Source organism: Tauraco erythrolophus, chromosome 28 (assembly GCF_009769465.1).
Source record: "Tauraco erythrolophus isolate bTauEry1 chromosome 28, bTauEry1.pri, whole genome shotgun sequence".
Taxonomy (NCBI): domain Eukaryota; kingdom Metazoa; phylum Chordata; class Aves; order Musophagiformes; family Musophagidae; genus Tauraco; species Tauraco erythrolophus.
Genome location: NC_141492.1, coordinates 2,519,329 through 2,529,497, shown reverse-complemented (window position 1 = coordinate 2,529,497; position 10,169 = coordinate 2,519,329). Strand labels below are relative to the sequence as shown.

Here is a 10,169-nt window from a genome sequence, read left to right as displayed (position 1 = left end):
TGAGAGTCCCTCGCAGCTCCTCAGCGAGTCTCCAGCTGCCCGGGATGGACCGAAGGGCCAGCATCGCCGTCGAGGTGGCGTGTCAGACCCCACCATAGTTTTCCTGTGTTTCTTCTCGCCAGGCAAGCCTGGGCCAGGCGTGACACAAAGCGTGCTCTGTCTCGCACATCCTCTTGGCACCGGGCAGGCGCTGGCACAGCCACCCACCACGGGAAGCTGATGGCGGGGGGGAGTTGGCTACCTCGAGGCAGGAGTCAAAGGGGTTTTGCCAGGTCTAGACTTCTCTTCATTGCTGCTGGCTTAAAGAAGCTTTCGAGATGACACCGTCCCTGGACCATCCTGTTCATTCCTTCCTTCAGAATTTCAGCAAGTTGTTTTCCCGCTGGCAATTTTACATCAAATGGTATTTGCTGGAGAAGAAAAAAAAAAAAAAAGAATTTTCTTACACAGAAATCCTGTCAAATGCCCTGGAAAAGTGTGTGTATTCTCTTTTTTAGTGGCAGCTGGCTGTCCGCACCTTGGCACTCATCTGATCTCCAACCCTGAGCTCAGAAACCCGCTTCAGGCTGGTGAACGGCCCCCATGGCCAGGCAGCAGCTCTCCGGGCGAGCGCAGCCCGGTCAGGGGTGCTAAACCCTGGCTCTGCCCTGGGGAGCCCCAGGCCCCCCCAGCCCCATGGACAGGGAGGATGTCCCTCTCTCTGCGGCGGGGTCATGGGGTGAGCTGAGATTTCCAGGAGCTGCTTGAGTAAGAGAAGCAAACTGAAGGCACTCGTGGCCACGCAAGCTCAGCGACCAGAGGAGATGCTGCTTTCTTTGTAAGACATCTCTCTTCAACCACGAGCTCAACAGCAGCTCCCATGCCATAAAGGATTAAGTGAGGACTAAACCCAAGGATGGCACTCTCAAGCTTTGTGAGCAAAGGTACTCAGGAGCTCCGCTCCCAGGGACCTGAGGTGGAGGTACCTGAGCATCTCTGCTTGCAGGATCTCCTCGGGCCACCAGCACAGAGGACAAGACAAGGCAGTGGGTCCCCTTGCCAGGACCCCCGGCACAAGCCACACGAGGGGCCAGAGCCGTCCCTCGCCACGGGCCACGGGGGCCGCATCCTGGCCTTTTGTTCTCGAAAGAGAGTGTGCAGGCAATTGGGTGCCAGCCACAAGAGTGGTGCCTGCTTCCTCCCTTGGCACGCAGCGGTGCCGGGCGCCTCTGGCCAATTCTTGCTTGCGTAAACAGCCCGAGTAGCGAAGATAAACCAGGCTGAGTAGCAGAGGAGGGCAGCACGTCGGCTGCCAGCCAGCCCTTCCCTGTGAATCAGGGCACGCTGCAGGGCTCCGGGGCCACTGCAGCATCCCACGACGTGCTTTATGAGATGCCTCAGACTGGCACCCTCAAATCACTGCCCGTTTGTTTTAACAGCATGAGCAGGGGGTTTAAAGTGGTTTATCAGGCTGGCAAAAAAAAATTCACTCGCGGAGAAACACATCTCCACATAAAATATTTCATCTCAGTGAAAAAAAACGTTCCCTGAGTTGCAACCATTCCTCAGGCATTTCACCGACCCAACCTCAGGCACATGTGCTCATAACCATGGCCAGACTTCCCGTGGCTCTGACGGGAGCGGGGTCAAACACTGTTTACACCAGGCAGAAGGTTCCTCCTGCTCACGGGGTCTCGCCGGGTGCTCCCAGCACGGGGCTCAGCCCACAGATGAGCACTGCCATTACCTCCATGTTGCTCATCCAAGGAGGCTGACATCTCCTCAGTCCGAAGAAACCAACTCCTGCGGTGATGCCAATGCCTCCCACCGACGCAGAGCCTCGACGTGCTGCCCCAGCCTCGGGGTCTGTGTCTGAGCTGCATCTTCTAAGGGATACAAGAGGTTAATATTAAAAAAACCCTGTCTTGAGCCATGCTAATGCCGTGGCAGAACAGAGCACCCCTGCCAAGAAGCTTATCTGAGGCTCTTTGTGAACAAAGTGAACCCTGGAAGGTGGCGAGGCTCAGTGACAGAGAGCAGGGATGGGAGCCAAGACTGCTGCCTCTGGCCAGAGGAGAAATTTCCATCTTAGAGAGGAGCCACCCCGTTCTGATAACCCCACTGTTCCCACCACGGTGAGGGGCCTCGGGAAGGGAACACGTGGACCCTGTTCCCTGGGAGCTGCCAGCACGGCACAGCTGTGTTGCGGTAGCATCTCATGGCTCTGACCGCACAGACGGGCACCTCAGCTAAAAAGCATCCATAAGGGATGCAGCACAGGGCAGGCGTCCCTCCACTGAGCTCCACAGCAGTTCCTGCACCTTCTGAATTGGGACAGAAAAGAGTCTCCTCGCCCAGTGATTAACCACCGCAGCGACACGGTGCTTAGTGCCGGTCTGCTTTGCGCCCGTAGGTTCAAGCTCCTGCAGAAAGCGGGTATCACACCGGATAGACACAATGAGCCTTTCAGCCCTGAAAAACCTCTGGAAATAAACTTGAATGAGCTGTATGTCTAATGAACGTGTGGGAAAATCTCAGAGCAGCCAGAATTTCACAGAGGCCCCGACTCGAACTTTCTGCTTCCCAAATCCTCCCGAGGCAGCACGGATTGGAAATGGAAAGAGCGGCTCCAACCGAGGGCTCTTTCCATCCTAACGCCCAGCCGGGGTCGATAAAAATCAGCTGTGACTGAGCCCAGCCCGTCTATAACTCCGTGTTTATTTTTAATCGGGTGAATCGGTGGCTCAAAACTGAGTCGGGCCCCACCAGTTCCTGGAAATTTAATCCACAGATCACTTCTCTGGAGCTACCGTGCAGCAGCTCAGTGACCCCGGACTCAGAGCCCTCTCCGTGCAGCTGGGAGGCAGCCTCGCTTGGCCCGTGATTTACTGTGCTTTGCAGCTGGAAAACCTGCTGCAGCCCCAGGCAAAATATACGGGAAATCCTCTGCCCTTGCAGCTAGGGAAAGGCAGAGAAAACCATGCAAGGTAGAAACCCAAGGGAGGGACCACCGGGTTGGACTAGAGATGTGAGGGCTACTGCATCCCGCTCCTTCGGGTGTGGACAACCGAGTCGAGGGGTGCAACAGCCCTTCTGTGAGCTCCAGGTGGGCACCGAGCTGCTCCCAATGTCTCCTCCTCTCCAGGGCACTCGAGCTCACTGTCCCAGGTTTGCTTTACTCTCTAAAATCAGTGTTAGGAGACTCGTAAAACGTTTCTTTCTCCCTGGGGCATAAGAGGAAGAACAGGTCCGTCCGCTCCCGGAGAGACGCCAACAGATAGGAGCTGGTGTGGAAAGATCCCGATTAGACTTGGCAGGCAGCACGAGCGAAACTTCCTCTTATCCCCGCGCGCCCCGCCGTTGGCAGAGCTCTCCCACTGATCCTCTGGAGTGGCAGCGGGGTTTAATCTCCATGGAGATGGGTCTAATACAAGTCTGTGATCCGCTGCAGGTGGTGGCTTGGCCACTTGCAGTTCCCGGTGAGCCAGGCTACCTCTTTACTTCTGTTCTCCATCGCTTTTGGCAGCTGCCCTGGAGCGTGGCGCTCTGGATGCCAGGACAGGGCTCAGGGACTGCAAGTGCTCTCCGAGCCTCCAGCCTGCGTGGACGAGAAGGGCAGAAGCAAAGCCCCAGGTGCAGCTGGGGGACACGGGTGCACACATACGCAGTGGTCAGCACTTGGCCAGCTCGCTTACCGCGGGCAAGATGCGGTAACGCCGGATCTGAGGGTGCTCCTGAGCTTGCAGCCGGGAGTACTCCCTGAGTCTCACTGCAGCTGCTGGAGCGTTTTTTGGCTTTCTCAAAGGATTCACCATTAGTGATAGATTTATCCTGGGGTTTTATTTTCCTTCCTTTGCAAAAACCCTGTTTGGACACCGCACAGCGACATCCTTGCTTAGTACAGGCAGGGATGAAGGTCAGCAGATGCTTGTTTGCTCGCACTAGCTGGGGAATTGCACCTAAAGCATTCAACAGAGGGAGTTTGTCTTTTCCCAGCTGGAGACTTCCCTCTGCGTGGTTCGAAGCTGGACTCCGTGCTCTCTGTAACAGGTCTCCAGCACACACAGCCCAGCTCTCCAACGTGTGGTCCTCCAAGCGTCGGTAGCCTGGAAGGCTGCAAATATGCACCTGAACATCGGACCTCAGAGTTGAAGGGGATAGTCTTGGCATCCTCAAAATCACTCACCATTGCAGGAGACTCCCAAGAACCCGATCTTACTGTGCTGGCTGCTGACTGGCACCCACCTGCTCTTGCTCCCTGAAGCCAGTAAAGGGGAAGTGAGGGAATCAGTAGGCAGGAGAGTGTTCTGCCTGTGAGGTTTCTCTCCCTCTCATTCTTGTGGTGTCACCAGGACAGATCAGGATGGCTGAAGACATTTCCTAAGAGAAGAAATAGCATAAATATGTAATGAAAAGGTGCTGTAACGGATGGACTCTAATTTAGATTCTCAGAGGAGCCTGTTGTTTCTGGGATTATTCCCTCTCCTCTGTCAAAAGGAGACAATCAGGAGAGCCAAACACCTCAGCGCTGCTTCTCAAGGTGACGGCAGATTATCCGGCTTTCTCACTCATCACAAGCTCTCGCTCCGAGGATTGATGGAGCTGTTGCTCTCTCAGACCCACACTAAAAGACACAGCCTTGCAAAATGCCTGGGCACAAGGACACAGAAACTGGCCTATTTCCTGGGACCTTTAATGCAGGACTTGTGTGCACAGTAGACCCCCACAACATCAGACCTCCAGAACTGCCCCAGGTCTTCTTTGGCCAAGGGCTATGAATGCTCTTAGCTGTAGACTCTGGTCACACCCACGCTGGTACCTACATGTGTAGCCAGGGCAGTGTAAATACACCTTGGCACACTCGGGAATGAAGCAGGAGGGAGGAATATTAATGCCACAATGGGAAAAAAAAACGTCCACCACCAAGCAGAACCCAGCAGAGGATCTGAACGTCTGCTGGAGGCTGCAGGAGGTCTGGGCTCACCTCCTCCCCACCGCATCTTGCAGATACCCATGTGCTGAACGAGCCTGATCCAGAGCCCCCACAACCAAAGATGAACCACCGCAGGTGAAGGGGACCCAGTTAAACCATGACACCCTGCGTGGGACAGATCCCTCCCATCTCACTCACTGGTTTCCAGCAGCTGAGGCTGCTCTCCTGCACGGGCATGCGGGAAGCTGGGAAGAGCGACCAGCAAAGCCTCTGTCCTCCACGGTACGCCAGGCCACTGCGAATCACCCGTGTCCCTGGGAACAAAGACAAGCCAGGGATTTTGCATTCCTGTCCCAACCACAGCTGGCTCCAGGACAGAGCAGGGGGACGTGTGGCCACCCCGGTGCCAGCCCAGCCCTCGAACCGCAGCACAGCGGCTTTGCAGACCCGCGCTGGTCGTGCCTGACCCTCCGCGGTCCAGCTTTCTCCGGCTGAGCCTCCCTCGCAGGAAGCACTGACGGGCTAATGGTTGTGTCTGAACGTATTAACCAAATTACTCGCTGCGCTCTCTGTTTTCCTAGAGCCCCGGCCAGACCCCAAGACTATTTATCTTGGCTTTGAACGCTCCACCCCTCGCTGCGCAGCATGAGCACGTAACCGCAGAGATTTGTTAATAGAAACCAAAGCAGAAATCACCACGAGGCTCGCAGGTGAGGGGCCTGGCGCGCCACCACAGCTCAGAGCTTTGCTAATCGGTGTCACCAACGGCATCTGCCGGGGTTTCCGGACCTGCCGCTGCCTGGGGCTGCCACTCAGAGGGATCAGGCAGGGGCAGGAGGGTCTCAGAGCTCTGTCACCTTCAAGCCCACGGCTGTTTCGCTGCTCCTGCCTTGCAGCCCTGTGGCAATGGGATCGCAGCCAGCCTGGCACCCGGAGACTTCCTCGCCTGTGCCCAGTCCGGCCCAGGGACTCTCCCATACTCTGCTTTCATTTCACGGCATGATGATCCCAACTGACCTCAAAGCCACGGTGTGCAAGGTGCTGCACAGAACCCCAGTGCAAGATGGGTCCACCTTCTCCTCTTGTCAGAAAAGATAAGGATCGAGAGGGCACAGACCCACTGGTTTGTCTGTCAAAGCTGGGAGCAAACATCAGCTCTCCTGGACCTTATCCTAGAGTGACTGCAGAGCAACTGGGGGAAGGCTTCCCCACATTGGTGTCAAACAGCAAACCCCAGGACTACGGTAGCAGGGTTTTGCTCCATGAGTTCCCCAAAAGTTAGTCCAGTCTGATTTTAAGCAGCTCAAGCACCGATGTTCCCTTACTGCCTTTAGGATACTCTAAGGCCACGTCTACATGATGGAATTTATATTGCTTTTCCTCATCCACTTGGACTTCAACCCAGCTGAGACCATCTGGTGTCAATGGCCATGCAGAAGTTCCTGTTTCAGCTGAGACAAGATGTGAGGCTTGCTCAGCCTCTACCACACATCGTGGCTGCAGCGGTTTAAACAATAACCCAAGGTCAGGATTAGATTGCATGGTGGGCTCTGAGTCCAAGCATTTATCCACGACAGCCTCATGTTGGTCATGTAGACCCTGGGCACAGGAAGTGGACTTTGTGGTGGTTCCCTCTGTTGAAGGATGGACCTTGGTCACCCTGCCAAAATCAGAGGCTGCTCACACAGGGACAAACCTCTCCTTAGCTCTGCGTTCCCTCATCAGTCTTTTGACCTTCTCCCACATCCAGAAGCCACCCTGAATGGAACACATCAACATCTCAGCAGGTTTCTGGAGTGTGCAGCTGCCCAGTCGAGGGGCAGAACTGTTATCTGAGCAGTGCAAGAGCAGCCAGGTGACCTGGGGCCAGGGTCTGTGTGCAGATCTGTTCAGCCAGGGCTTATTTCCTAGCAGGGAAGCAAGGATCTAGCATTCATTCCCCGGGAGTGAATGAAATCTGCCTTGAATTTAAACGCAATAATCTCAGCCCAACCCTAGAAACCACAATTGAAACGTCGCAGTGAAAGCCAGTATGTTTTGAATAACGCATCGCTAAAGGGTTCCCAGTTCATAACGCACCCAAGCCAGTGCAAAACACAGAGATCACAGAATCATGGAATGGTTTTCGTTGGAAGGGACCTTAAAGATCATCTAGTTCCAACTCCCTGAGATCTGTGAGAGAGAAACACTGGGTAAGTGGAACCACTGCTGGGACTATTTCTTGCTTACAGCCAGGCTGGGATCACTGCAGAGCAGGGCTGGAAGGCTCTGGATCATTTTTATCATCTCCCAGGACAACAGCGGAGATCCTCAGCAGGTGTAAATTGCCAGAGCTTCGTTCCGGGGGAGATTCTCTGATTTAACCCACACCAAGAACTCAGTTTCATTGCTAGGACAGAAATGTCTACCTTAGAGCTATCTGTTCATCTACAACGCCCCCATCCTTAACAGCAAACAGGACAGTGATGACCTGGGTGTTACTGGAGGACTAGCACCATCTCAAGCAAGGTCCTTCTTGGTTCCAGTCATTCCTACCTGTTCCCAGACCAAGGTCATGGAGCTGTCACCTAAGGTCAATGTTTTTCCCAAGTATGCACAGTGCAAGAGATGATCTTCAGCAGCACGGTGACGGTGATGTACCTCTCAGCCAGGCTTTGAGGGCAGTGGGGAAATCTGGGACTGGAAAACTTTCTCCCACTTCCATTCAACAGGGATAAATCTTTCCTTGAATCTTCTTGCATCCTGAAACCTTGTGCCTGGACAGAAAGAAATGAAGCGCATTACGTTTCAGGCAACGAGAATGCAGGAAGGGAAGCAGACAGCTCTGCAAACAGGCAGAGGCTTGGCCAGCGTTGCACAGCTGATGAGTCTCTGCAATGGCCAGACTCAGCCCAGTGCCCAGGCAAATGCCTTTGAGCTGGCTGAGAACATGGCTCCGTTGGCTTCGTTATGGTTTGAGTTACATCAGCCATGCAAAAGGTCCTAAATTCTGCATCGGGGCTGCGTACGAGATGTTTTTCTCCCATAAACTGAACCACCAGACTGAGGTCAAAGTCCCTCAGCGCGCTGGAGGTGTCTGCAAAGTCTTGTGTTGGTCAGTAACTGGTCCAGGGCACCCCTCTGATCCCTGCTGAAAAGGAGCTTTGGAGCTATCCCTTCCTGGTTAAACCAGCCAAACCTCCCTTTCCATCAGGAATGTTGCCTTCTTCCATGTATTCCTCACTACTCAACAGGAATTGAAGCTGGTTTCCTTCACCTTGCAACTCTCACAAATGAGGTCATTTGATTTCCTGAGCAAGATAGTGGCCAAAGCCCCCCCCAGCAGCTCACAAACACCAACTTAATTAAAATTTTTATTCAAAATGTAAGTCACAGCTAATATCTGGCATGAAATACTCCAAAGAGAATGTGCAGATCCCAGCCCTGAGCTACAGAATAGGGGCTGATTTCCTTTTAGGCTATACACACACATATGCACACATATATAAAATATAAATATATATGAATGTATATACTTACATTCATATATACAGAGAGCAAGAGAGCTTTTACAAATCTGTTCAGACTCTCTAGACGTACAAAAGTCACAAATCAGCAAGCACTAGTAAAATTTCACGTCAGTAATTTTCAGAACCGTGAAGAAAGAAGAAAAGAAGAGAAGTGCAGAGCCTGGTGTTTGCTGGCACCACCAGCGAGGACGGGCGAAGACATCAATCTTCATTCTCATCAGCGCTGGAAAGAACATCCAACTGCATTTATGATGGAGAGCAGCATCTCACAAGTTACGGGTTGTTGCCTGGATAATAAATCTAACATCACCATCTAACATACCTTGGATGTTTCGCTGTGCTGAGCCGTGCTTAACAGACATTTTCCTAAGGCCAGGCTTGGTTAATCCAAACAGAGGTGCCTCCGTCGATTTTCACCTGCCGCAGACAGGGCTGAAAGCAGATCTCAACATCCTGAACTGGTGTAAGAAAGGAGTAAATCAATACAGGGTGGCAAAAGGGGTGTAAAGGAGAGCAGGATAGGGAGGGACGCGCACAGAGCAAGAGCAATCAGCCACTACCAGGGTGCTGAGCCCCCTTATCTTCAGCGAAATGACTTCTGATGGGCTACTGAGCGAGGGAGGCTGGAGCCAGGTCCTGGTAACGGCTCGTGGGGACACGGCAGCGCCAGTGCCACGTCCCGCTCCCAGGTCCTCGCTCCACAAATCCTCTGGCACGCCGGAACGGGGCTTTCACACGTTGCAGGGAGCTGTGCTGGGGCAGCACTGCTTCCAGCCCTGGGGAGAGCTGCTAGCACGTTATGCCCCTCAGCTCATTAAACATATGAAATTTCTGGCTGAAAAAAAGAAATTAATAATAATAGTCAGGCTTGTTTCTAACCTTGGGTGGCTTTGCTTTCTGCTTTTGCCATTCTCCTCTTAACGACTCCCAGAGCTGAGATGCCAAGAGAAGGATTGATATTCAGACTTGCTTGTTCAGGGATATTGGGCTGATTTTTTTATTGGAGCCAGGAGTAAAGATTTCCATTTTTCCAAGACCAGTGAAAGCATGTTCAGGCTGATAAATATCTGTCAGCAAAAACCATTAGCTGATGAAGTGAACTACAAGGGCAAAATAAAAGACAAAAAAGCCCTGTCGGTCCCAGCGGAACTGCTCAATAGCCTTTTCCTCCGCACAGGATTTCTAATAGATTTCTTAGAGTGTTTTCTGCAGATCTGCACATGTGTTGGTCTATTAAAGGGATGGAGCATCAGAACTTGTCTAAACCAAATCTCATTCTCAGGAATCGTAATTAAGCAGCTGATGCTGGGCACCTGGCTTCCTAGCACCAAGTATGGGCTCACCTTTGCTGCAAATCATAGAATCATGGAATGGTTTGGGTTGGAAGTGACCTTCAAGACCATCTAGTTCCAACCCCCCTGCCATGGGCAGGGACACCTTCCACTACACCAGTTGCCCAAAGCCCCATCCAACCTGGCCTTGAACACTGCCAGGGATGGGGCAGCCACAGCTTCTCTGGGCAACCTGTGCCAGTGCCTCACCACCCTCAGAGGGAACAATTTCTTCCTTAGATCTCATCGAAATCTCCCCTCTTCCAGTTTAAAGCCATTGCCCTGTGTCCTGTCACTCCATGTCCTTGTCCAAAGGCCTTCTCCAGCTTTCTTGTAGCCCCTTTAGGTACTGGAAGGTGCTGGAAGGTCTCAGAGCCTTCTCTTCTCCAGGCTGAACAGCCCCAACTCGCTCAGCCT

General features: G+C 53.0%; 1 long non-coding RNA gene across 1 annotated transcript; it reads right to left on the bottom strand.

Moving 5' to 3' along the window:
- Positions 1-1,732: 1,732 nt before the first annotated feature.
- LOC147526727 (uncharacterized) lies at positions 1,733-7,284 on the bottom strand. Its single transcript, XR_015222902.1, has 4 exons — positions 7,142-7,284; positions 5,111-5,226; positions 4,225-4,359; positions 1,733-1,865 (listed from the first exon to the last, which is right to left on the bottom strand). It is a non-coding gene; the product is annotated as an uncharacterized LOC147526727 (long non-coding RNA).
- Positions 7,285-10,169: the final 2,885 nt, after the last annotated feature.